Here is a 22,692-nt window from a genome sequence, read left to right on the forward strand (position 1 = left end):
GCCAGCGGTGTTTACGAGGAGATCGGCTGTATCGAAGAGCGCGAACGCGCTTTGTGAATGTACGTTGTAAACTGCGGAGTTTAATGGGCTATACAAGGGATGCCGCATAGTGGAGGGCTTCGGATTAATTTATGCCACTTGGGACTGTTCAACGGGCGCTGGCACGGGCACTTTTGTATTTCGCTTCCGTCGAAATGCGGCTGCCGCTGCCGGAGTTCGATCCGCCGACACAATGCCAGCAGCCGAACGCCAAGCCTCTGAGCCAACACGGCGGGTAGAAGGGACTTTGATCCGAATTTTCACCTCCTTTCGGATGACGCATATGGCTCTTAATATTTTGCAGAGACGATCATAACGGCCCTCTTTATGCATTGGGCTTGATTATTTGAAGCGTTCAAACGTTGTCGGGGCCCTATAAGATTGGAAAGAATAGGTTTTGAAAGAGAAAATAAATAGCAAAGCAATCTGAAACTAGTGTTGGCTGCCGTCGCCCAGTTACAAATTCGTAAGTCCGTCCGTCCATCGTAAGGCCGCTTTCATATTCCTCCCTTTAACACTGTCCAGTGCCAGCAATGGCCACCTTATCCCCACAAATTTCCTAATCTCATCTGCCAACCTGATTATCTGCGGCCCTCTGCTACGTTTACCTTTCAATTGTAATCCATACCGGTACTGTAAGGAACCACCGCATATGTTTCCTTCGCATTACATGTTCCGCCCATTTCTTCCTCTTGATTTCGACTGTGATATTGTCAACTCACGTTCCTTAGGATTCAGTATCATCTCTGAAATCCTTTGAAAGCACTTCTCAACAGCCCATCTCAAGCACCTCTTTTAACAGCATCTGTCCAAACCTTGCATCAGGATACAGCTGCTTTCTGCTGCTATCCACCCAAGCACAATTGCGGGTGCATTTTAATGCGATTGCGTTAGGCTTTCGCCTCACAAGAACTTTCCTGCTTCTCCATAACGAAATTACCTGGTTGGTCAATTCCATGATGATGTCATCAGGATCACGTGATCCCAAATGACCAATCAGAGAGCCCCACGATATTTGATATCACAGCTTAGTCGATAGACTTCACGTGAGCTTGTGACGGCATCGCCACCTGCCTACCAAATTACGAAGGACCCCGATAATTTGCAAGTTGGCCCACCACCCAAAATTCAAAGTCGGCCCATCCGGAAAATGGAGGCGGGCTAGTGGGTTCGACTAGTATAATCCTGCATGATAAATCCTTGGAAGGTTCTCGAACATCTAGAAGGTGGTGACTCGGGCCTACCGTGCTTAGCAAGCGAACTATAGTGCCGAGCGCCATGGCCGACCCAAGAAGTAAGTCAAGGCAAGGAGGAGAAAGTTGCAGCGTGAGCGGTTCGTCGCGAAAGCGGGCTAACTCAGTGCGGAGAGAGACGCCTACTGGAATAGGCAGCAATCGAACTAGGCTTACTGGAATTTCTACTGGGCAACCACAACAGACTGCACCGCCAGCCAAGCGCTGTGGCCGATCCAAGAAGCATCAAGCCGTCAAGGGAGTCGCCGCCGATGGTAGGTACACCGTGAGGCAGCGTGCCCAATGAGGCCCGCGATGCGGCTGCGAATGCATCGATTCACAGGAGACACTACGTGAAAGGCTCGGAACACCGACAAGACAAAATTGGCGCCGATCGTGAACATCGCAACGACAACGACGAAGTCAAGGCAAGCAGGAGGAAGTTAAGCGTCAGCGTTTATCTAGCTCCTGTTTTCAGTAATTCACCGCCTGTGCCTTGGCTACTTCCCTGCAGTGGGTATGTGCCATCTTTATCTGAGGCCAACCATCTCGGAAGCGGAGCAACGCAGGGCGCCGAGAGAGGCCTGCTTGAATTACAGCAAACCAAATGGGCAAGTGCGGACGAAGATGACCAAGAGCAATACTCTAATGTAGGTTATGAAACAAATACTTGCATAAGAACTACTGAACGACATGCGCACTGTGAACATTGAAAGAATTTATCAGTTGAAAAAAATGTGGTTTGTGTTACATCATAACACTCATTACACCAGCTAGAAGGAACGAGAAATGGTCGGGAGTGTAGCTGAAGTATCGTGCGAACACGCACAGATGCAAGCTGAAAGGAAAATACGTCATGAACTCGCCAAAAAGACATTGGAATCACAACATAGACACCAGAAGCTACAAACTAAATGTTATCGAATTTCCTTCATTAAGATTTCGTTAAGCAGACCAAGTCTTTTTCTTTTTTTAAAATATTACTGGAGGAGTTTGTTCAAATGCCCTTTATACCGCGCATTTATCCACTTTTGTCCACGCTTAGTTGAAGCTCTTTCAGCCTGAAATCGGTCGTTAGGCGCGCCCGAAAGGTCCGAAGGCGTTCCTCATGATCACATCGCATTGCGCGGACGGTGTGCGACATCGGCAAGAAGCCGACATCGAAAGAGCGTCTTGCGTGTGCCAAAGCAGTTTTACGTCAATACTACGCATTGAAATATAAAGGTTCAGAGCATTCGACTGATGAATCAGGAAGCAGTCCCATTGCGGTATTGAGGAGTTCGCACTGGGTTGAAGCGCCACATTACGCGCAGATCAGAAGGCGTTCAAAGCGCAGAGGTGAGACGGAATGAAAAGGAACGAAAGAGCAGCGAATTCGGGGCTGCGAATAATAAGTCATCGAGGCAAATTAACTCAGTAAATCTGCGCTCCCCATCGTAGCTGGATTTTTCACTCTAGTCTGTGAGGTGCACCTGGCGCCTACATGAACTGGGTTCTCCTCGATAGCTGCACCGTGATGAACGGACTCGCTGTCCCTAAGGGCGCGCGTTTTCTACTGCACGCCACAGCGAAAGAATCAAACGAAACCGATAAGAAAAAAAAATAGTCAGCGCCGCTCACGCGACTATCCTCATAATCGTGCTGATAGCAGACGAGAACTGCAGCCACTGCCCTACTGGGCGTATTTTCGAACACTACCGCTGGGCGGCTTCCAGAGGCGTACTGGGCGTATAATATGAGGCGCGGACCGCGTGTACAGGGTTCCGGGTAGCCAAGTGATAGCGGGCGACTGCTCGAGCCTCTCCTTTCAGCCTCCTCCGCGGACGCTGGGATGCGAATGTTGAATAAACAATTGATGCATCGACGCGTTGGAAACTAGTCCGATAGTACCTACCACCTATGCCGTGCATGACTTCGCCTTGTCCATATGCGTTCGCGGCCATGGTGCTGCAATTCACTATACACGTACCTCGTTTCTTGCCACAAAGACATTTCTTGGGTGCCATAAAGACAACCAGTTGTCTCTTTATTTTCTCTCCACCAGTTTCACACCGATGGTAGAACGAGACTTTCAGACAGAAGATAAAAAAATAAAACCAAGCGGACCTTTCGCACAAATCCACACAAGAGCTTGGCAGTCCCGTGGCCCCTGTAGACATGCGGCGTGGTCAGGCCTGGATGGCTCTCCTGTCCGTGAGCTTGAGCATGGTGTTTGCGCGACGCCGGCGTTGGTAGGTCATGTAGAGAAGGCGGAAGTGGATGCAGCCGAAGGTGACCCAAAACACAGAGAGGATGAAAAGAGCCGAAGCCAGCGACGCCGCAGGCAGCCATGAGCTTGAGTTGTACTGGAACAGGACGTACATCCACGCCATGCTCAGCAGTCCCACGTTGCCCACGCGGAAAGCCAAGTCAGCCAGGAACAGAGTAGCGTCGTCCCGAGACTCCTGCTCCCACAACCAGCGCCACATGGGCTTAGTACGCCGCTGCATCAGATAGCGCGCGCATCACAGCGGGCACACGGCGTCCTCCGCTTCCCTGTACAGGACCTCCTACAGGCAGGACCAGTGCTTGAATGCATTCGGGCAGCGGCAGGGACTGCGGTAGAGCTGTTCCAGAACCTCGAACCCTTCGTCCGGGCAAATGCAGAACAATAAGCTAGGCCGGGCAGGCGCCTGGCTCGGCGATGAAGCACTCGTTCCGGTGCTAGTAGTGCTTCTGCTGCTGCCAGCACTTGAACTGGCAGCGTCGTCTGTGCCTTCGCTACCCCGATCAGGGTCCACGGAACCAGCCGCGCCATTTCCGGCGAGGTCGCCCTGTGGCGTTCGCTCGGCCAGGTTGGCGTGCCCGCTGTCCGTATCGGCTGCCTCAGGGCTGACTGGCTGGGAGTGGGCGTCCGCCAGATCGTCCGCGCTGCTACTCGACGCCGAGCTGACGAAGAGGGACATAGACTCCGAGGGCGACCTGAGCATCGCGAAGAAGCTGCGCAGTAGCAGAGAGACCAGGACCGAACGTTCGCAAGGCAATGGGCACCGAATGGAATACGTGGGTCACGTGCGCTTCCTCTTCATTTATCCTCGCGCCTCCGCGAGTGGGGCGCCCTCAGGATGGTGCATGTGCGTGGAACGAGCCGTCAGGAAGACGGAGAAAAAACAAATGGTATCACGCTTTTTCAGTAGCGAATAAATAACGGATAAATTTTTGAAAGCGATGCGCCAACCGCGCTCAGTTCGCTCCAAATGGCGGCTTTTTTAAGGAAGCCAATTTCACAACTTTCACTAAGCCACCGCTGTCATGGAGGATGCCGATGGGCGTTCCATGGTAAACTATACTCGGAGGAGCCGAAGGAGGACAACACATTTATTTAGTCAAATTGGTTGAAGTGTTGTGGGTGAACCTGGGGCACTAGATGGTCTGGAGTTGACGGCGCCCGGCGACCTCAAGGGCTCTGGTCTCGACGCGGAGTTGCATATCCGGCTCGGAGCTGAGCAGTGCCGACTGCCACTCATCGGAATCAAGAGAGCTGCAGCGCAATATGGGGGCTTCCGAGGGATACGAATGATGAATGTGGGATAGTGTGGCCGATGGGTAGTGGCATAGCGGCATGAGGGAAGGTAACGAGTGTGGTAAATGCGGGAGAGGAGGCAGGGGTGTGGGAAACTCTGAGTTTGGAGTTGTCGCCAGGCAACGCAGTGGTTTGGCGAGGGATTTATGAGGCGCGGAGTGTATGAGGCGGGTGTTACTATAGTGTAGAGGTTATGAAGAAAACAAAGATGCGCTAACTCAGGCTCTAGAAGAAGGAAATCGATCAAGGTGGTGAAAAGAGTGCAGAAAAAGTGCGAGAACGTGTGACGCACGAAAAGTTGTGTCCAAATGCCCACGCACGCAAGTAACAGATTTGTAAAATGACATTTTTTTCCCGAGCAAAGTTGGTTAAGTAGAAGTTTCAACACATTTCTAATTAAACTTAAAATTGCAACTATATATCACGAGAAGATTGCGAATATGTAACGCGAATGTTTGAGGGTTAGGTGTACTTGACAGCAAATAGTTGTTCACAGACACGTTCTTTTTCCCTCGCAAAGTAAGACAGCCGTAGGTGAATCCAGACTTGACAAGGACTGCAGTGATACTCTGAAATGAACATCTTTCGAAAGATCACTTACAGCAGAGACATTTAACACGTAAATCCGTTTAGACGTGCCGGTTAGAGCATACGAACTTGAATCCCGTGTGAACACGGTAGCAGGATCCATATTTGTAGGTTGAGCAGTTTTGCAATCAAGTTTGCCCCCGAAAATGCGTAGTAGGGTTTTCAGAGTCTCTTCCAAGTGCAAACACTTAAGAAAGTTGGGCGCCCTATTCTTACGGAATTGTTCCGTCGCTTAAAGTGGAGGGTTACGGCCATGCCGGTTTTCTGACCATACTGCTAAAAACTACTGCTCAATATTTTGTATGTTTCAATTCCATCTCGGTGAAATGTTTTACTACAATGCGTTATTTTTGCGCTGCGTTTGGACAGTAGGGGCCTCGGTGGGAAGGGTCTGGGAACCTTGTGCTCGCCTATGCAAGCACGGACGGGTTTTTTCTGCGCCCTCTCTCGCTTTTTCGTTACCTACCCTTCGATATACAAGCTAAGAATCTACACAGAACATCCCGCAGCGTGAGTCCAACAACGAAAATAAGCGGTAGATTTACCTGCGCGTGCTTTATCCATTGGCACGCGAGAGATCACCAGCTTGCGTCGCCTATTTCAATTTTCATACTTTTAAAATAGTTTGTTAATCGTGCGCAAGCAAATTTTTAAACACATGCACGGGCAGCTCACGCTTCATTTTACACAATTTTATTTCAACTGAAAGGCTTCGTAGAATTGCACACGGCAATCCGAAACTTCGAGTGGCGTCCCATGGCTACCCGAAACGCCTTGCGCTAAACGTGGTTCCGCATCGATCAGTTATTCTACCCAAAAATACACGCTGAAAAAATGAAAACTTTTTTCTGCTGGCCGGGGTTAGAGTGAGATGTAACCAGCATTCTCGACGATGCACCATTTATTCTCCTATTTTACTTGTTTTTAGTTTCAATTCTGGCCACGTTACATCACCGCGGTGCAATCCAAGACAGAAAAACTGACCTTTTTTGTTCCAAATGTGCCAACGTGATGCTGCTTAGAGGTGCAGGCAAAGCCGAGGAGGACGCGAGAAGAGCACGTGCCGCCGGAACAAAAGCGCGGGGGAAAGCATAAGCATGCACAGGCCGCACCACTGACCCACACCAACTCATTCTCTCATCAAACAAACAGGTTCGGATTGGATTCTATAGGTTGCCATTTCAGCATATATTGAATAGCAAACTTCTCCGCATTGGACAGAAACTCCCGCCACCTGGCGTTATTTAGTGACAGCTCGTCTTGGCGCAGCTTGGGAGCAAATTTTCAACAAAAAAAGAAAGGCCTCTGGGTTTTGCAGTATCCAGGAGCTTCATTGAAATGGCGCAGTCTTGCTCCTTTGGGACAGGCTGCCCATTACAGCAAACTGTAAATTACACACCAAACAGCATAAATACACAAAATGCGCAAATTGACTGTGATTCCGTTCAAGCGCTCCAAAAGCACTTAAAAGCGAACCACTGCTGGAAACCTACTTTGTGTTTTCAAGTAGCGTTATGTGATGAGTGGACGAGAGAGGTGGCGCAGTGATATGGCGGAGTCCGGAGAGGAAGAGGACGGAGCTGTTCTGATGTGTATCGTTGGGCTCCCGCCTCGCAGCCACTTTTCGGCGGAAGGAGTCAGCCTTCGGGCTCGAATCTTCTGGAGGACATCGGGACCATAGTCCTGTGCCTACTAGAACCGGATTTTGCCCACCTACGGACACCTAGGCATATTGCGGGCCGACTGCCGGCCTAGCCGTTGAGCTAGGCCTATAGCTCATCACCTCTCCGCCGGTAAGTGAGCGCCCAGGGACGGGCAATGACGTAATACACAGTGGAAGACGAGAAAATATCGCCCTCGGAGCTCGCGGACGGAAAATGGGAAACCGTTCTTCGGTACTAAGACCGACAACGAGGCTTGAAGAATAAAGGGCTCGCATCGACCGACGACGAGCCTGCGCACTGGTGCGGCCAAGGCAAGTAGAACTCGAATTTTCCATCGCGAAAGAACAGGAAAAAGCTACTTGCACTCAGCAAGAAAGCCGTTCTCCCGCGCTTACCGACCGATGATTATAAAATCGTCTGCCGCCCGATAGGTTGGAATGTGAGGAATTTTACGCCAAAACTACTACTCTTATGCGCCTGCGAAGTGGCCAGGCTGCCGTATGAGACGGTGTACAATGAAGAAATTATCAGAGTCAATTCGGCCAGCAACACCCTCACGCTATGCACGCCCGACCGTCAACGGGCGACTGCATACGCCAAGATCGAAAAACTACATCTCCAAGGTCAAACCTACTACGTGGTGGCGCCCGAAGACTCGGTCAGAGTTGTCATTTACAACGCCTGCGCGGGAGACTCGCCCGAAGCGGTCCGCGCAGGGTTCGGAAACAGAAATCAAGGAATAGAAGTTGTGGATGCCCGAAGGATCGGACAATACAGAACGATACAAATCACCGTTTTCGGAAAGAAGCTGCCCAGCCAAGTGATCTATCAATCCGGCTTCTCTCGGGAACACCCCTTCAGGGAGCAACATCAAGTTTGTTTCAACTGCAGGAGAGTAGGACGAAAATTATGTGGGATGATAAAAAGAACGAAAAAGAAAATGTCCCTGCGAGTGCAGGACAGAGGGTCGATGTCTGCAGCAAACCTACAAAAGGGAAAAAAACGCAAAAAAAAAACACAGAACGTAGCTCTGCCGCCGCTGCAGAGAAAATCACTCACCCCCGCCTGAGGGAGAACAGCCAACCTGCCAACCCGTCTGCATCGTCTGCAACGTGGGCCTCAACAGAGGAAGCCGGAACTGCAAATTCCGGCTGATCAACAAGAACAAACAAGGAACGCCCCATGGCAACCAGACAACCCAGCAAGGGGACAACCACTCACCACGACACGGGCAACAGTCAAGGCCCAGGAAGAAGGAACAGGGTGCTTCCGGAAAAGGAGGCAGCCAGAGCCGGAACAACTCCAGCTCCTTCCCGCCCCTGGGGAACCCTGCAGGGGACAAGAAGAGAAGCTCGTGCCGCGGACACAGCGATAGCCGCTCCAACAAAAACGTGAGCTGGCCGGCAGAGGCCTCCCAGTATATTGACTCTCGAGAGAAGGAATATAAAATCCAATTGCAACCCGGAGACACAGATATTACCAGCCTTAAAAAAGAGTTGGCTGAAATTAAACGCCTCTTACAAGCGTATCAGGTAAAGACAGCCGGTGCGGCTAGAACGCCACCCACCGCGTCCCAAGCTTCAATCAATAACGCAATGGAAACGGACGCCATTCTCCCCAGTGCCCCCACCACGTACCAATATTCGGTCCATAACGCGACGGAAACAGACGCCAGAATAGCAACTAAGACACTACTTTCTACAAAGGAAGGCGAGGAATCCAAAAGAAAGGCCGAAGCGTCGGAAGCCGACAACCCGCAGCCGTCGAAAGCGCCTACCAAACTCAGGGCAGACATCGATACTCTGTCAGAGAGAATCAACGGAACAAGCAACCTTCCAAGGCCTAGTTACCACCAAATCTGCAGAGGTAGATATTCGCTTCGCAACACTAGAGGGAGAAATATCCCAAATAGCCACCTGCATGCAGAAAATAATGGATAGACTTACAACAATCGCGGCCCACCTACACCCCATCTTGGATCTGTCCACGACGCCACAACCATCTATAACTCAACATGGCTCCGCGCCAAAAATGTGTAATTTCGCAGTGGAACTGCAGAGGCTTCCGCCGTAAGCAGACCCAATTGCAGCTCCATATCCATCAATCACCGCCTGTTAAAACCCCAGACTGGATTGCATTTCACTAAGCTAGCGGCAGGGCTACACTGACAGGCTATAACGCATATCTGCCACCCCATTATCACACTAGTGCCGCAGCCGGCTCTTTCACAGCCAGGCTCGTGCATAGAAAGATCACCGCGATTCAACATTTTATAAACGAATCAGGAGAAGACTACACCCTACTTGAGATAGTACCAAGGCAAAAACGTGACACAAATATCTTAACCCTGAATGTATACAACCCGCCCAGAAACAAACGCAACGGACTCCCACACTTGTTGATAAACACAATAAATCTGGCTGCTAAAGCTCAACTAATAATTGTGGGAGAATTCAACTCTCAACACCCAGCATGGAGATATACCAAAGCAACCCCGAAAGGGAACCTGCTGTGGCAAACCATCCAATCGCTAGGGCTCACAATGCTAAACAACCCGAGCGATCACACGCGCATGGGTAATAGTGTATGTATAGACACATCTTCAGACTTATCCCTCTCTAAAAACGTCAAGGACGCAAAGTGGGTGAACACCGGGCAAAATCTCGGTAGTGATCACTTCATCCTTAGCTTCGCCTTCCCCATGACAAAACTCAAAAACAAAGCTAAAGAAATACGAACCATGGACTGGGACAAGTTCAGGTAACTTCGCAACAGAACAGCTCCAAATGAGATCTCTAACCTTAGCGACTGGGTTTTCTCCCTTAATGAGGATGTCAACTCCACTAGCGTTGTGGTGACATTTGAGAAAGCGGAGCAGATTCCAGACTCAAAACTATTTCACCTATGGCAGGCACAAAAACGCCTCCACAATCGCTGGAAGAAGCAAAAACACAACAAGCGACTCCGCAAAAAGATCGCTGAAATCGAAAGGCGAATCTAGAAACAAACGCTTACACTGCAAACGCAACAATGAAACCAAATATGGGAAAGCTTCAATGGACAGCTCGGAAATAAGAAGACAGGGCATCTTCTGAGACACCTGCTTGACCCAGAACAAACACGTCCCGTGCAACCAAGTCAACTGTATAGACACATACATGAATATGAGGGCACAACTGAAAACATAGTCAGACCTAACAGAACGCTATCTAAACACAGATGAGGGTGCCATACAGCCAGACTGAAGGGGAACCTCTAATTCAAATTTAGACGCAGACATCCCAGAAGCAGAGGTCTGATACGCAATTGGAGAACTGCGGACATCTGCGGCAGGACCAGACAAATTAACAAATAAGACTGTCAGGAACTTAGGCACAACGCCGATCGCGGCGGTTACAGACCTTGGTTACAGACCTTATGAACAAATACAGGCAGGCAGGCAACATACCACAAGATGGGAAACACGCGAAAATTGCTTTTATTCCTAAAGCGGGTAAGAAACTCAGCACTGATAATCTACGCCCAATTTCATTAACATCATGCCTAGGCAAACTAACGGAGCATGTCATACTCAACAGGCTCCAAAACTATGCGGAGGGCATAAACCACCTACCTGAAACAATGTTAGGATTCAGGGCCCAACTATCAAACCAGGACATACTCTTGCAGCTTAACGGGGACTTAACTGAAGCTGACGACTGAAAAGGAACGAAAGCAATATTGTGTTTAGACCTTATTAAAGCCTTCGATAACGTGGCCCACAAATTCATTCTGACAAACTTGTCGAAAATCAACCACCCCGGAGAAAGGACTTACAACTAAATCCGATCCTTCCTCACTAACAGAACAGCAGTGATAACGGTCGGAACAGTAGCGTCTGCCCAAATCACACTAGAAACCAAAGGAACACCACAGGGCTCCGTCCGGTACCCCTTCTTTTTTAACTTCTTCCTCATTAAAATTCCCCCAAATTGGAACAAATACCACACCTACATCGCACATTCTATGCAGATGACATCACGCTTGGGGTAACCAAAGGATGCGAAGGCTACACAGAAGACAAACTCCAAGAAGCAGTGGACATCACTGAGGCATGCACAAGGGAATCCGGCCTCACTTGTTCAGAGCAAAAATTTGAACTCTTCGTGACACGCCCTAAACAAAGAGGCAGGAGAACTACAACTCCCCCCCCCCCCTCCTTTTCCGCAAATAAACGTCTATGTCAATCGACGATGCGTCAAAGAGGTACAAACCATGAGAATACTGGGGTTGTATTTACAAACAAATGGAAAGAATAATGACACACTCACTAAGCTAAAACGCACGGTAGAAGCGACGGTGCGATTAATCCGCCGCATCGCTAATCGAAGAGAAGGGGTAAAGGGAAAAAGATTTATGCAGACTAGTGCAGGCCTTTGCGCTAAGGAGATTAATCTATGCCCCCCCCCCCCATCTCAAATTTACGAAAGCAGAAAAGGACAAACTGGTTAGCATGGTACGGCAGGCATACAAAGCTGCCTAAGGACTCCCACTAAATGCCTCCACCGAACGGCTTATGAGGTTAGGAATGCACAACATCTACAATGAACTGAAAGAAGCCCATTTAATGGCTCAAACAGCGAGATTAGCCAACTCAAGAACTGGCAGGAGTATTCTTACGAGGCTTGGAATTAACTTTCAACCTACGAATAAAGACGCTAAAGTAGACTTGCCCCGACACTATCAGACGGCCCTACTAATGAAAACACTTCCCAAAAACATGCACCCCATACAACAAGAGGGTAGAAGACAAGCACGAGCCAAAGCAGGGCTGAGTCTTTTAACAGCTACAGCTAAATCTGAGAAAGCAGCGCTTCGCTGTTTCTCGTGATTGTTCACTGAATATTCGTACAAGCTGCGAATATTCATATAAATAGAGAGATTTAGCATACTGGAGACGTACTAGCGGAGACGTATACCGGTTTTGCGTATGCATACGTCTCAGCTACTACGTCTACAGTATGCTAAATCTCTCCAAAATTTAAGTTGGCTTTTAGCAAAGCTGTACGTATTCCATTTGAAAAAAATGCTATTCGCACAGCCTTACTCATTACTAATGTGCGAATATTCGGTCGAATAGTAAAGTATTCGATTCGATCTGAATGATCAGCAAAGAAAATGCGAACAATGGCGCGGAAATCCTGACACTCGAAGAGCTACTCTTTAGACAGCTTGTCGCAGTTTCAGTTTCGGCTTGTGGCGAACGATGTCTATTCTCATGGATGGCAGGTGATGCTTATCACTTTAGGGTGTCGTTTACCTGCCAGGCATGCTTTTAACCTAACTCCACAGCCCAGCCACGTTTCATATACACAGCACGAGAGAAACGACTGAGGAGAAATACGAATGCAGCAGCGCATGTGAAAAGCGCTGTTAGAAGCGAACTGCACCAAGCATCACTAATAAAATCCCATTCAGGCATAATTTGCTACCGTACGAAACAGTACTTGATACACTCCGTCGAAAAAGCAGTAGTATATACATTTTGGACGCTCTGATGTCACTGCAAATTTGGCTTCATGGTGAAGGTTCCCACCGATTCTTTCTTAAATTTATCCCCCATTGATTGTATAATTTGGGCACAGAGCGCGACAACGCGCATCACAACAAAGAGCAGAGTTGGCGACGCTAGCGCAACAGCACGACACTGAACTGAGCAGACGAGGCTCCGTACGTAGTGTGTGTAGCGACGTCCTGTCGTCTGCTAGTGTCGCCCCATTGCGATGCAGTACCGTTATTGTTGAAACGTATTTCCCGAATACTTTGCTGCTCTCCTCATGCAGTTGGCGGCGCAACAGGTAAGTATTGCCATGAAAAAAGACGAGAACGTCAAAAAGAGAAAATGCTGAGTGGAAAACGAAAACTGAAATGAAAAATCGTGCCGAGGTCCGATTTCGAGCACTGCCGAAGGCTCACTTCCGGGACATGCCGCCCAACTTCCGGTGGCTTCAGTTCCGGGCGCGCGCTTTCGTGTGCCCGTTTCAATTTCGCAACTCCGCTGGCAGCCACCGAGGTCGGGTTCGAAACCCGACCGCGGCGGCCGCGTTTCGATGGAGGCGAAACGCTAAGGCGCCCGTGTGCTGTGCGATGTCAGTGCACGTTAAAGATCCCCAGGTGGTCGAAATTTTTTCCCGGAGCCCTCCACTAGAGCCCCTCTTTCCTCCTTTCTTCTTTCACTCCCTCTTTTATCCCTTCTCTTACGGCGCGGTTCAGGCGTCCAACGATATATGAGACATATACTCCGCCAATTCATTTCCCCCAAAACCAATTATTATAACTCCGCTCAGGATTTGGCTGAAGTGGCGGTTGTGGGATCTAGTGGCGCTGCAGTCGAGCTTTTTCTACATCGTCTGCGGTCGCGGGAGTTTCGCTCGCTGCAGTTGCGACAGGGTAGTGAGATTTTCCAGCTGCTTTTTCGTGTGATGGTGCTGTTATAGTGTGGTGAAAACGTGTTTGTGGTGATATATGTGCACTTGGGGACTTCAAGCGAGAGGTAAACATGTCATCCTGCTTTGCGCCCGGCTGCACAAGAGGCAACATAAACGATGCCACCGGTCATAATTTTTTCAATCCGCCTCGCGATGAAATCGAATTTAAAAGGTGGGAGGAGATGTTGCATCGCAAGGACAGACCTGCCAGCGAGGATGTGAAATGCAATTGGCTATACGGAAAGGAAAGGAGCAGTAACTCTCTGTCTCGTTGCATACTTCAACTGTGCTGTAAGGAAGGAGATGAAGGAAGGACTCAAAGAAGGTAGAGATCTAAAATATCAATCATGGGGGGGGGGGGGGGGGGGGGGGGGGGGGGGTCGCGGATGCAGGGGAGGTAGATTGCTGTACATGCTTTACGTACTCCTGTGTTCTAGGAAAAAATCCAATTAGCATACGCGCCTTGTTGTTACAGGGTCCAATAAATGAAACTCTTTTCCTTCCTTTTTATTGTTGTTGTTGCTGTTTAAAAAAACTGCAGATTCGGTGTTTACATTAACAACAAATAGGAAACTATCAGATTGGTGACTAAGGATAGGAATGAGGCTATACGGGCACTGTTTAGGATGTTTTGATTACAGATGAATTTTGAACATGAGTAGCCAGAAAATGAAATTGAGAAATATTTTGGATGGTTGCCGTTTCGTGTCTAAAAGGAAACTGAACGGCGGAGAGCCCATTCCTTTTACTGTGTTCAAGGGTAGAAGCATCAAGAGACAGAACAACCATAGAAGACAAGCTTAGACCTAGCTGGCGTAACGGGTGTTCTCATTCCGTCTTCCCGACTTCACCCCCATTCATACGGTGGAACTTTCGTCAGTTGTCCTGGCTTAAATTTGCGCAAGTTAAACACCTCTTTTTTTTCTGTCGTAATGATGACGGATTCTTTATCCCAGTGTTCCTCTCTAACCGCGTCGATAGAGTCACAGGCACTCCGCTTAATCAAATTTTCGGTACCATCACACGTGTGCTCATTACGGTTGGTTTGGTTGTCTGCGCACAGAGGAATTCATTTAAATGAGGTTGCTGAAACCCTGGCGAAAGCATCTCTTCAAGGCCATGTCATGACTTCCCTTCCACCCTGCGAATATATTACAGCAGCCAGGTTCCCCAGGTATCGGCTATTGAAAGAATTTGCAGCCTAGGCGCTTACTTCCGCTCCCGACTACCACCATCCTGTCTTCAAGCTGCGCAATAAAGAGTGACGATAGCGCAAGCTTGAGGGGCAAGCTTGAGGGTTTTTTCAAGCGTCTAAGTTGTCGCTTATAATAAACTGCACATCTCCAACCAAAAATTTTTACTTTAACCCAACGTTTCGATGCCGACTGGCCTCCTTCAGGGGTGACTGAGGGCAGAAGCTAGCGTCTTTTAAGTATGGAGGGGAGGGGGGTCAATGGAACGACAGCTGTGACGCGAAAGGCACGGGGGAGGGGGAGGGGGTTTAGCTGTTAGTCACGCTGGCACACTGCAGGGGGGTGGTGAATGGCGACTTCCCCTCCATACTTAACAGACGCTAGCGTCTGCCCTCAGTCACCTCTGATGGAGCCGAGTCGGCTTCGAAATGTTGGGTTAAAATTTAATTTTTTGGTTGGAGATGTGCAGTTTATTATAAGTCTTTAAACCCAACCAGACAGGCAAATCTGTCAAAATGTTTAGTTTTCAAGTTGTCGCTTACCTCATTTAAATTTCTACCTATAGATATATAGTTCTGGTTTGGCGGACTCCCCTGCCCGCTATGCGGGGAACACGAAAGGATAGACTATTTCTTGTTTTCGTGTTGTTGTTGTTGTAAACCTTTCCAAAGAGAGCACATACCAGCACTGAGGGATCGGCCACGAACCGGGAGGCAGAGGTTGCTATTCACCTCTACTCAGTAAAGGCAAACACAAAGCACACGGGAAAGCAACACCGGTGGATTCTAATTCAGTAAGGGCATGGACAGAAAAGGGATGAGTTTTGATTAAAAAATATGAGAGGAATTAAGAATAGAATAATTAAGTCAAAATGTAATAATGCATAGAAAAAAAATTGCAACTTTTAGCAAGGCAAGATGAAGATTCTAGCAAGAAATTTTGAACAATTTTTTTTCAAAAAAGACGTTTTGTTGTCCTGCCGTCATATCTTATCTTCTTGTTCACCTCAGCAAACATGGCACATACCCACGCATGGGAATGGCCGAGGTTCGGTGGTGAATGCCAAGGAAGTATTTGTGCGGGTAAAAAAAGACGTGAGGCGGCGAAGGGAAATGGTGGAATGACTGAAACTAGAAAAAAAATTATTTTAGTTGTTGAAAAATGCAACCAAGTTAAAGTACCAGGAATACAATAAAATAAACTTTCCAGACATGCGACAGATTTTTATGTACTGTTAACAAGGTAACCGACAAGTTGCAATAATGTAATCATGAAGGTAGCCGCAAACACTACTTAACGAGAATCCCTTGGCGCTCGGACCGAACAAGAGAAGAACTGGAAGAGACACAGTGAGTCCTATATGTTCTTATCCACTGCATGGTTTAACTAGTAACTAGTTTACTAGTAATGTGTACCGATAAATGTGATGTTGCACATACCTCCTCAACGGGGCGGATGTGGAGTTTGTCGAGAATCACGAGTCCCCCAACTGTGCGCGACAAGCGGGTCACTTGTGCCGTTTTATGGGCTTCGATTACCTCAGCGAGCGTATTAAAAATTCCCAACTGCAGCAGTCGATCTGAGTTGGTGAAAGCCGGCAGGCAAACGGCCGCCTTGTATGCGGTTCTAATGATGTTAAGTGCCTCTTCGTCCCTGCGAAGCAGATGACAGGACCTATGCAGAATCGGTGCACACCCGAACCGCGCCGTAAGGGAAGGAATAAAGGAGCGAGTGAAAGAAGAAAGAGGTACCGTAGTGGAGGGCATAGGTGTGATCGATGCGACGCCTGCCGTGTAGAGCGGAAGATGTGCGCTCAGTCACCGCGTTGCGGAGAGGAGGAAAAGAGGCATCCCAGGGGGTCTATTCTCGATATTCACATTCACCGGTCGGCGCCATGTTCCCTCTGTGATTGGCTGTCAGAAGTGCCAGTCAGCGAAAAGGCAGGGCAAAGTGGGTGTCAATCATCGTCTATTGCATACGCACTTTTCGCGCTTACGTCAACTTGACGGAGCGTTGAAAAAACATGTTCAGCTGCGCTATTCTTCGTGAACGGCTAGTAAATATAAGTGATTGTAAAAGGAAAAAGAAGGTACAGATGGTACATATGAGAACACATGCGCTCGACTTGCCAAATTAGAGGAAATAGATGCACACTGAGAATGGCCGCTTCCTGAAATCTGATTGGCTGGAACAATGTCACGTGTAACACGTGATACGCGCCCATTTTGGAGTGATGTCAAATTGACGTTTCATCATTTTTACGATGTGCCGCCTTTGCTAAAAATGGCTTCAATTCGCCGTCATATTTTTGCCCAGCCAAAGGTTCCCGAATTATGCAAATGAGTGAATGCAACGCTGATTTATACGACGTTAGGTCACCGCAGTTTGACATGTATTTATTTGAAGCCAGAACTAAGCTTATAAAAGTCTTTTTTTGTTTGCACAATGCAATGAAACGGCGTTATAAAGGCACATGTGAAATAAACAAGGGATCAGAGCGTTATTAGCCAAAGCTTAAATGTGCAGCCGCATCGGGGCACTAACTGCTCTACCGTTGCAAACCCTTCGCTCGCAGTGAGAGGTCATCGGTCTGTGCGGTTAATGTAACGTGGTAATGGCGGCGCCGGCGGTGGGTTATGATGCGTTTTGCTGATTGTTGCATTTATTCATCGTTTGTCAAACCCTGGAACTGCGAGACGGGAGAGACTACGATAGCACCACGATGCTCTCGAGTTGTGTCTGACTGACAGCTCGTCCGTGCAATCACCAGACGATGCGTATGGCGTCATGGCTATTCAAGGTTGCATTGCGGTGAGAGGCAGTGCCAAACTGTCGAGCTCTGAGGTGCGATCGCCAGCAGTGAACGTCGTTGAACAGAAGGGCTTTGCACGCGTGATGAGTGGATGACACGACAGGTGTTCCCGTGGCCCAGCAACTAACTCCAGGAATATGTCTGCCTTCTCGACGAGACATCCGTGTGCACTGGCGCCCTATCTGATCACAGCGGTGTCAGCAAGACAGCGTGAATGCCTGCTGGGAAAGGTACAACGTGACGCCTCCAGCATCATTGAGGTAATTTAAACGAAAGCTATAGCGGTGACAGCTTGTGCAGCATCATTCTCATTCCTTTTGCATGCATGCTGAAAATGACTTCAAAACAGGCAAATGAGCATGTGCGGCACACAGTCGTTCCCTTAAGTGTGAAAAAAAAATGCGTGAAAGCTTAAAAGAGTACTACAACCCGGCTAAAGCATTACTAATGAGGCACATAAAGGTGATTTCGCTACTCAAGCTGAAATTTTCATAGCAGTGTTACAGCATCAGTTATATAGCACAGTAAGACATGTTGCTGGGCTAGTTGGTTTAGCATTTTTTGAAGCTTGGAAAAAATCCACCTTGGCGCAAATAAGTTCACACAGACAAAAGAAAAGAGACAAGGGGACAAATGACAGGCGCCATACTTGGCGGACTTGGCGCCTGTCCGTTGCCCCTTGTCTCTTTTGTTTTGTCTGTGTGAACTTATTTGCGCCAAGGTGGATTTTTTCCAAGCTTCAAAAAAAAGTTATATAGCAGTCATGCGAAAATGGCCGCCGGAGGGCGAAAAATTTTTGTTCTGTGATTATTTCTATAAGGGCACGCGGAAAACAAAAATATATGAGTCTTGTACATTTTTTTTTACACGTGTGCGGTTCCTGCCGGTGAAGGTACCAGCACACAATAAGTCTGTGTGGTATCCATCCATGACCCATTTGTGTGGAATATCTCTTCATTATCCTGTACTGCCCGCATGGAAATCGTCAAACTGGTGAGCACGTGCTTAGTGCGTTGTGGCAGGCATGTAGGGTTAACGTGTTTACCTGGAGTAATATTGCATACAGCTAGTGATGTCTGATTGCATTTATACATAGTTTATTGAGCAAGGAAGGACAGTGTAAATGGAACTGCATATCAAAATAATGTACATGAATCATGACTTATAGTTTTCAGATGACAGCAGAGATAGGTGTGGGCGACACGCACTGCTGTTCACTGGCTTTGGATTTCTCTTACTGGCCACAGTGCAGCCTCATTTTGATCTAGAAGAATGCGGTGAGGGTCTAGTTGGTACGATAATATGAGAACAATGAATAACTGCGCAAAAGGACGGAACAAGGGAGAAGAACCACACGATACAAGCGCAGACTAACAACTGATCTATTGCACCAACACCTCCTTTCGACAACAAAGCGCATGCGCACCAACCATAAAGACAAAAGGCATAATCATCTTCTAAATCCAAGAAACTCCAACTCCTTGCGGTACAGGTGTATGGAAGCTTCGCTACCACATTTGTCAGGCCCTAATCTCGCGATTTTTAAGGCTTCGATATCTTTACGTTCTTTCTTATCCCTCGCGCGTCCTATATTCTTAGTCCTGCCGAAAAGGTATAAGTTATGAAGAAGTATGAAAAGTTATGAATAAGTATTAAGTTATGCCCTATCCTCACAGGGCCTCGCACGGCCTGAAGAGGGTCGCCGGTAAATTCGGCGTAGAGGTCCTTTTTTCGGCACCTTGCAAAGTGTCGGATTTGTGCAATTTAGTTAGACCAGATAGGCAGAAGAAGATTGAATGTAGCAGTAACCATAGGAACAAGTTTGTGCACTGTAGATCGAATGTAATCTATCAGATTCCGCTGAGCTGTGGTAAGGTGTACGTCGGGCAAACTGGCCGCTGCATCAACATTAGATTCCTAGATCATGCCAATTCCTTAGCTGATTCTAGAGGGCAGCATCTGCCTAAGCATTGTAAGACTTGCAAGCATGACGACAAAGATTGCACTCCCTTTTTCGACAGGACTAAGATTATAGGGCGCGCGAGGGATAAGAAAGAACGTGAAGTTATCGAAGTCTTGGAAATCGCGAGATTAGGGCCTGACAGATGTGTTAGCGAGGCTTACATACACCTGTACCACAATGAGTTGGAATTTCTTGGATTTACGAGATGATTATGGCTTTTGTCATTATGGTTGGTGCGCATGCGCTTTGTTGTCGAAGGAAGGAGGCGTTGGTGTAATAAATCAGTTGTTAGTCTGCGCTGGTCTCGTGTGTTTCTTCTCCCCTGTTCTGTCCTTTTTGTGCAGTTATTCATTCTTCTCATTTTGACCGGTGCAAAATGCAAAAGCATGCCTATACTAAAAAACTGAAGGTAGTCATAAACAATTGAACTTGTGCTCTTCCCTGCAACATATTTTGTAGTGGTTTCTTTTAGTGAATATAAAAAGACTCTAATATGAAATTATTTGTGGCCATCAGTTTGGAAAATCTGCAATCAAGTACCTGTAGCTATTACGGAAACAGTTCATTTTGGTACTAATAATTGGTTTTGCACTGAGCATATTTTACAATCATACGTGAAACTAGACAGCAGTTGGACTTGCAGCTTCAACAGTTTCACATGTTTGGAAATGCAATGTCTAGCTTGTTCGAAGATTTCAGTGTGCGACATTAACTTGCAGGTGGTGGTGTGCGTCAAATGCAGATGTGGTGGACCACTCTCACCATGGGATCTCGTGCTCTTCACGAGAAGATTATTCATCAGTTTGATGAAGAGAACTGTGAGGTTTGTGTTTCTTCAGTTTGTTTCCTGCTGTCATTCAGAACATTGCCTACTTTGCTAAAATTTGTTAAAGAGGAAGGGAAACATAGTGATTGGAACAAATCCAAGAAAGCGTTCGTACACTTTCCCATTTAAATAGTATCGTAAAAACCCTGACAGCTGATTAACGTCAGTAAGGCCTGAAGTCGAATCAACAATCAAAGAGAAGTATTTGGCGCGTTTCACTTCATCAACGAGACGTTCCCTGACAGCCTTTGCCATATGCCCAATAAACTCATCACAAATGGTTTTTGACAGATACGATGGGTGACCTTTTCCTTTGTTCCCGTAGCATTTGATGTGCTCCTCTAGAAAGGAATCAGACTTGGCAATGGCCTCAAGCACTCCCATATAATTGCCATTTCTCGGTGAACAAAAAATCTCCTCACTGCCCTTAAAGGCTAGGTTGCGCTCAGCTAGAAGCTTAACTACAACGACTACGCTCTTCAACACCTCTGTCCACTAAGCGGCATTAGTGACAAGATGCTTAACTAACTCCTTGTCAATTGTGCTGCTCGAGTTGGAGCGGGCGAGCCATGCTGCCACGCAGTTCCGGTGCTCGACGCTATTTTCATGTGCGCAATCCTTCTCTTCTGCTCTTTTCCAATGAGAAAAGCCGTGCGTGGTTAACGCACTGGGGTTGCTTGAAATCGAAAAAAGTTTGCACATTAAACATTAAACGGAACCTTTGGACTCCTAGCACATTAACCAGTGTCTCTCGTAAGCCTCCCCATTTACAGCCTTTCGCACGAAAAGATGAGGTGACATATGGCGTTTCTGAGTTTTTTATTGCCTTTCGGAAGACGGATAATTTTCTGCCCGATTTTGAAAATACAATGGCCCTTTATCAAGCCATACACTCCGAAAGCTGTCAGTAATAACGTCCGGCACTTAGCAGGGTCTCCTCGGAGAAACTGCAACGTACCTCTTGCTGCGGAGGTGTCTGCACTTCTCTGTTGTCGCAACGAGAAGCCGTCTCATTCGTCCTTTCGAGGCACACTTTGTGGGTGGGAACATGATCATTTGAAGCCAAACTAACAGGAAGCAAGTGAGTCGGTTCTTGGAGTGTTATTCCCTGGTGCTCGTCAGTAGAAGGAGGCTCATCGAGAGGTTTGGCACCTGTTGATCAGCAGTAGTAGAAATCGGGCGTGGCGGACCTGACACTTGGACATCTGTGGCAGGGGCCCGGCCGAGTAGCATAGACGTTACTGACTCAGGAACAGGACAGGGCTCGGTTAGCGTCGGTTGCTCAGAAATATAGACGACCGAGGTTGGCACCGTTTTCACAGGATCCAGACAACCAAGATGAGTAAAACCTTGTTTCTTGCCAGGAAACCGTGGTGATGGAGGTGGCAAGTCCTCCACAGAAGCACGATCGGTACTATAGGTAGTTTGACACAGACTCTGGGTAGAGCGCTCATACCGCTTTGATGCTTCCGACCGAGCATTTTCGCATGAATGGATGCGAATTGTTCACCGCACCGGGCTCTTCGTCAGTCCGACGCGACCGCAGGTGCCCAACGGTGGCCATCCCGATGACTGGCGCACGCTGCCTTTATGGTCCGTGGCTCGCCGAGAGTGGTGCGTCCCCCGGGAGCTCCTCAGCGGGCGTGCTTATGCAGGCGTAATCGGGAGCTCGGTGCTGAATCGCAGCCCGCGATCAACTTCTTTTCATAGACGCGCGCTGCGTCTGTCTGTTACTAGTGCCAAAGCAGGCGTTCACATACGCATAGAGTTCATTGTACAAATTCCCTCGTTCTACATACACACTGACTCCTTCTGCCGTTCCGGTCTCGTCTTCCTATTGGCAAAGAGCAGTCGTCTGTTCTGGGTGGCCCTCGATTTTTCTTTCGCCCCGTCGACTCCGAGCGCGAGAACGAAGGGGAGAGGGCGACTCCTAGCACGGGCGCAGTTACGCGCCCTCCGCCGCCTCTGAGTCATCTGTTTCTACTTCTTTCTGGGAAGTTCGGCGGCCAGTCTGCCCTGTTTTTCCGCCGAGCGCGCGCGAGGGTGCGCAGCCACTCGGCAGGAATGGGCCCTGGAGACAGGCCTTTGTGTCCAGCTCTCCAACTTCCCCCTTCACTCTTCCACAACCCTAGCCTGAACAGTGAGCATTCCATGTCCCACGCACGCAGACAAAATCACGTGTGACGTCTTCTTTCCTTTCCTGCCTAGACTCTGCCATCAGACTCATCATCATCTGCCATGAGACTCATTCTCCCCCGCCCACGTTACCATCACGGTAAAGAAAAGTCGAATGGGAGGCACTGTTGGGTACTGCAGCACATCCTTTCTATGAGAAGGACAGCGGCG

The sequence above is a fragment of the Amblyomma americanum genome, chromosome 1 (assembly GCF_052857255.1).
Source record: "Amblyomma americanum isolate KBUSLIRL-KWMA chromosome 1, ASM5285725v1, whole genome shotgun sequence".
NCBI classification, from domain to species: Eukaryota; Metazoa; Arthropoda; class Arachnida; order Ixodida; family Ixodidae; genus Amblyomma; species Amblyomma americanum.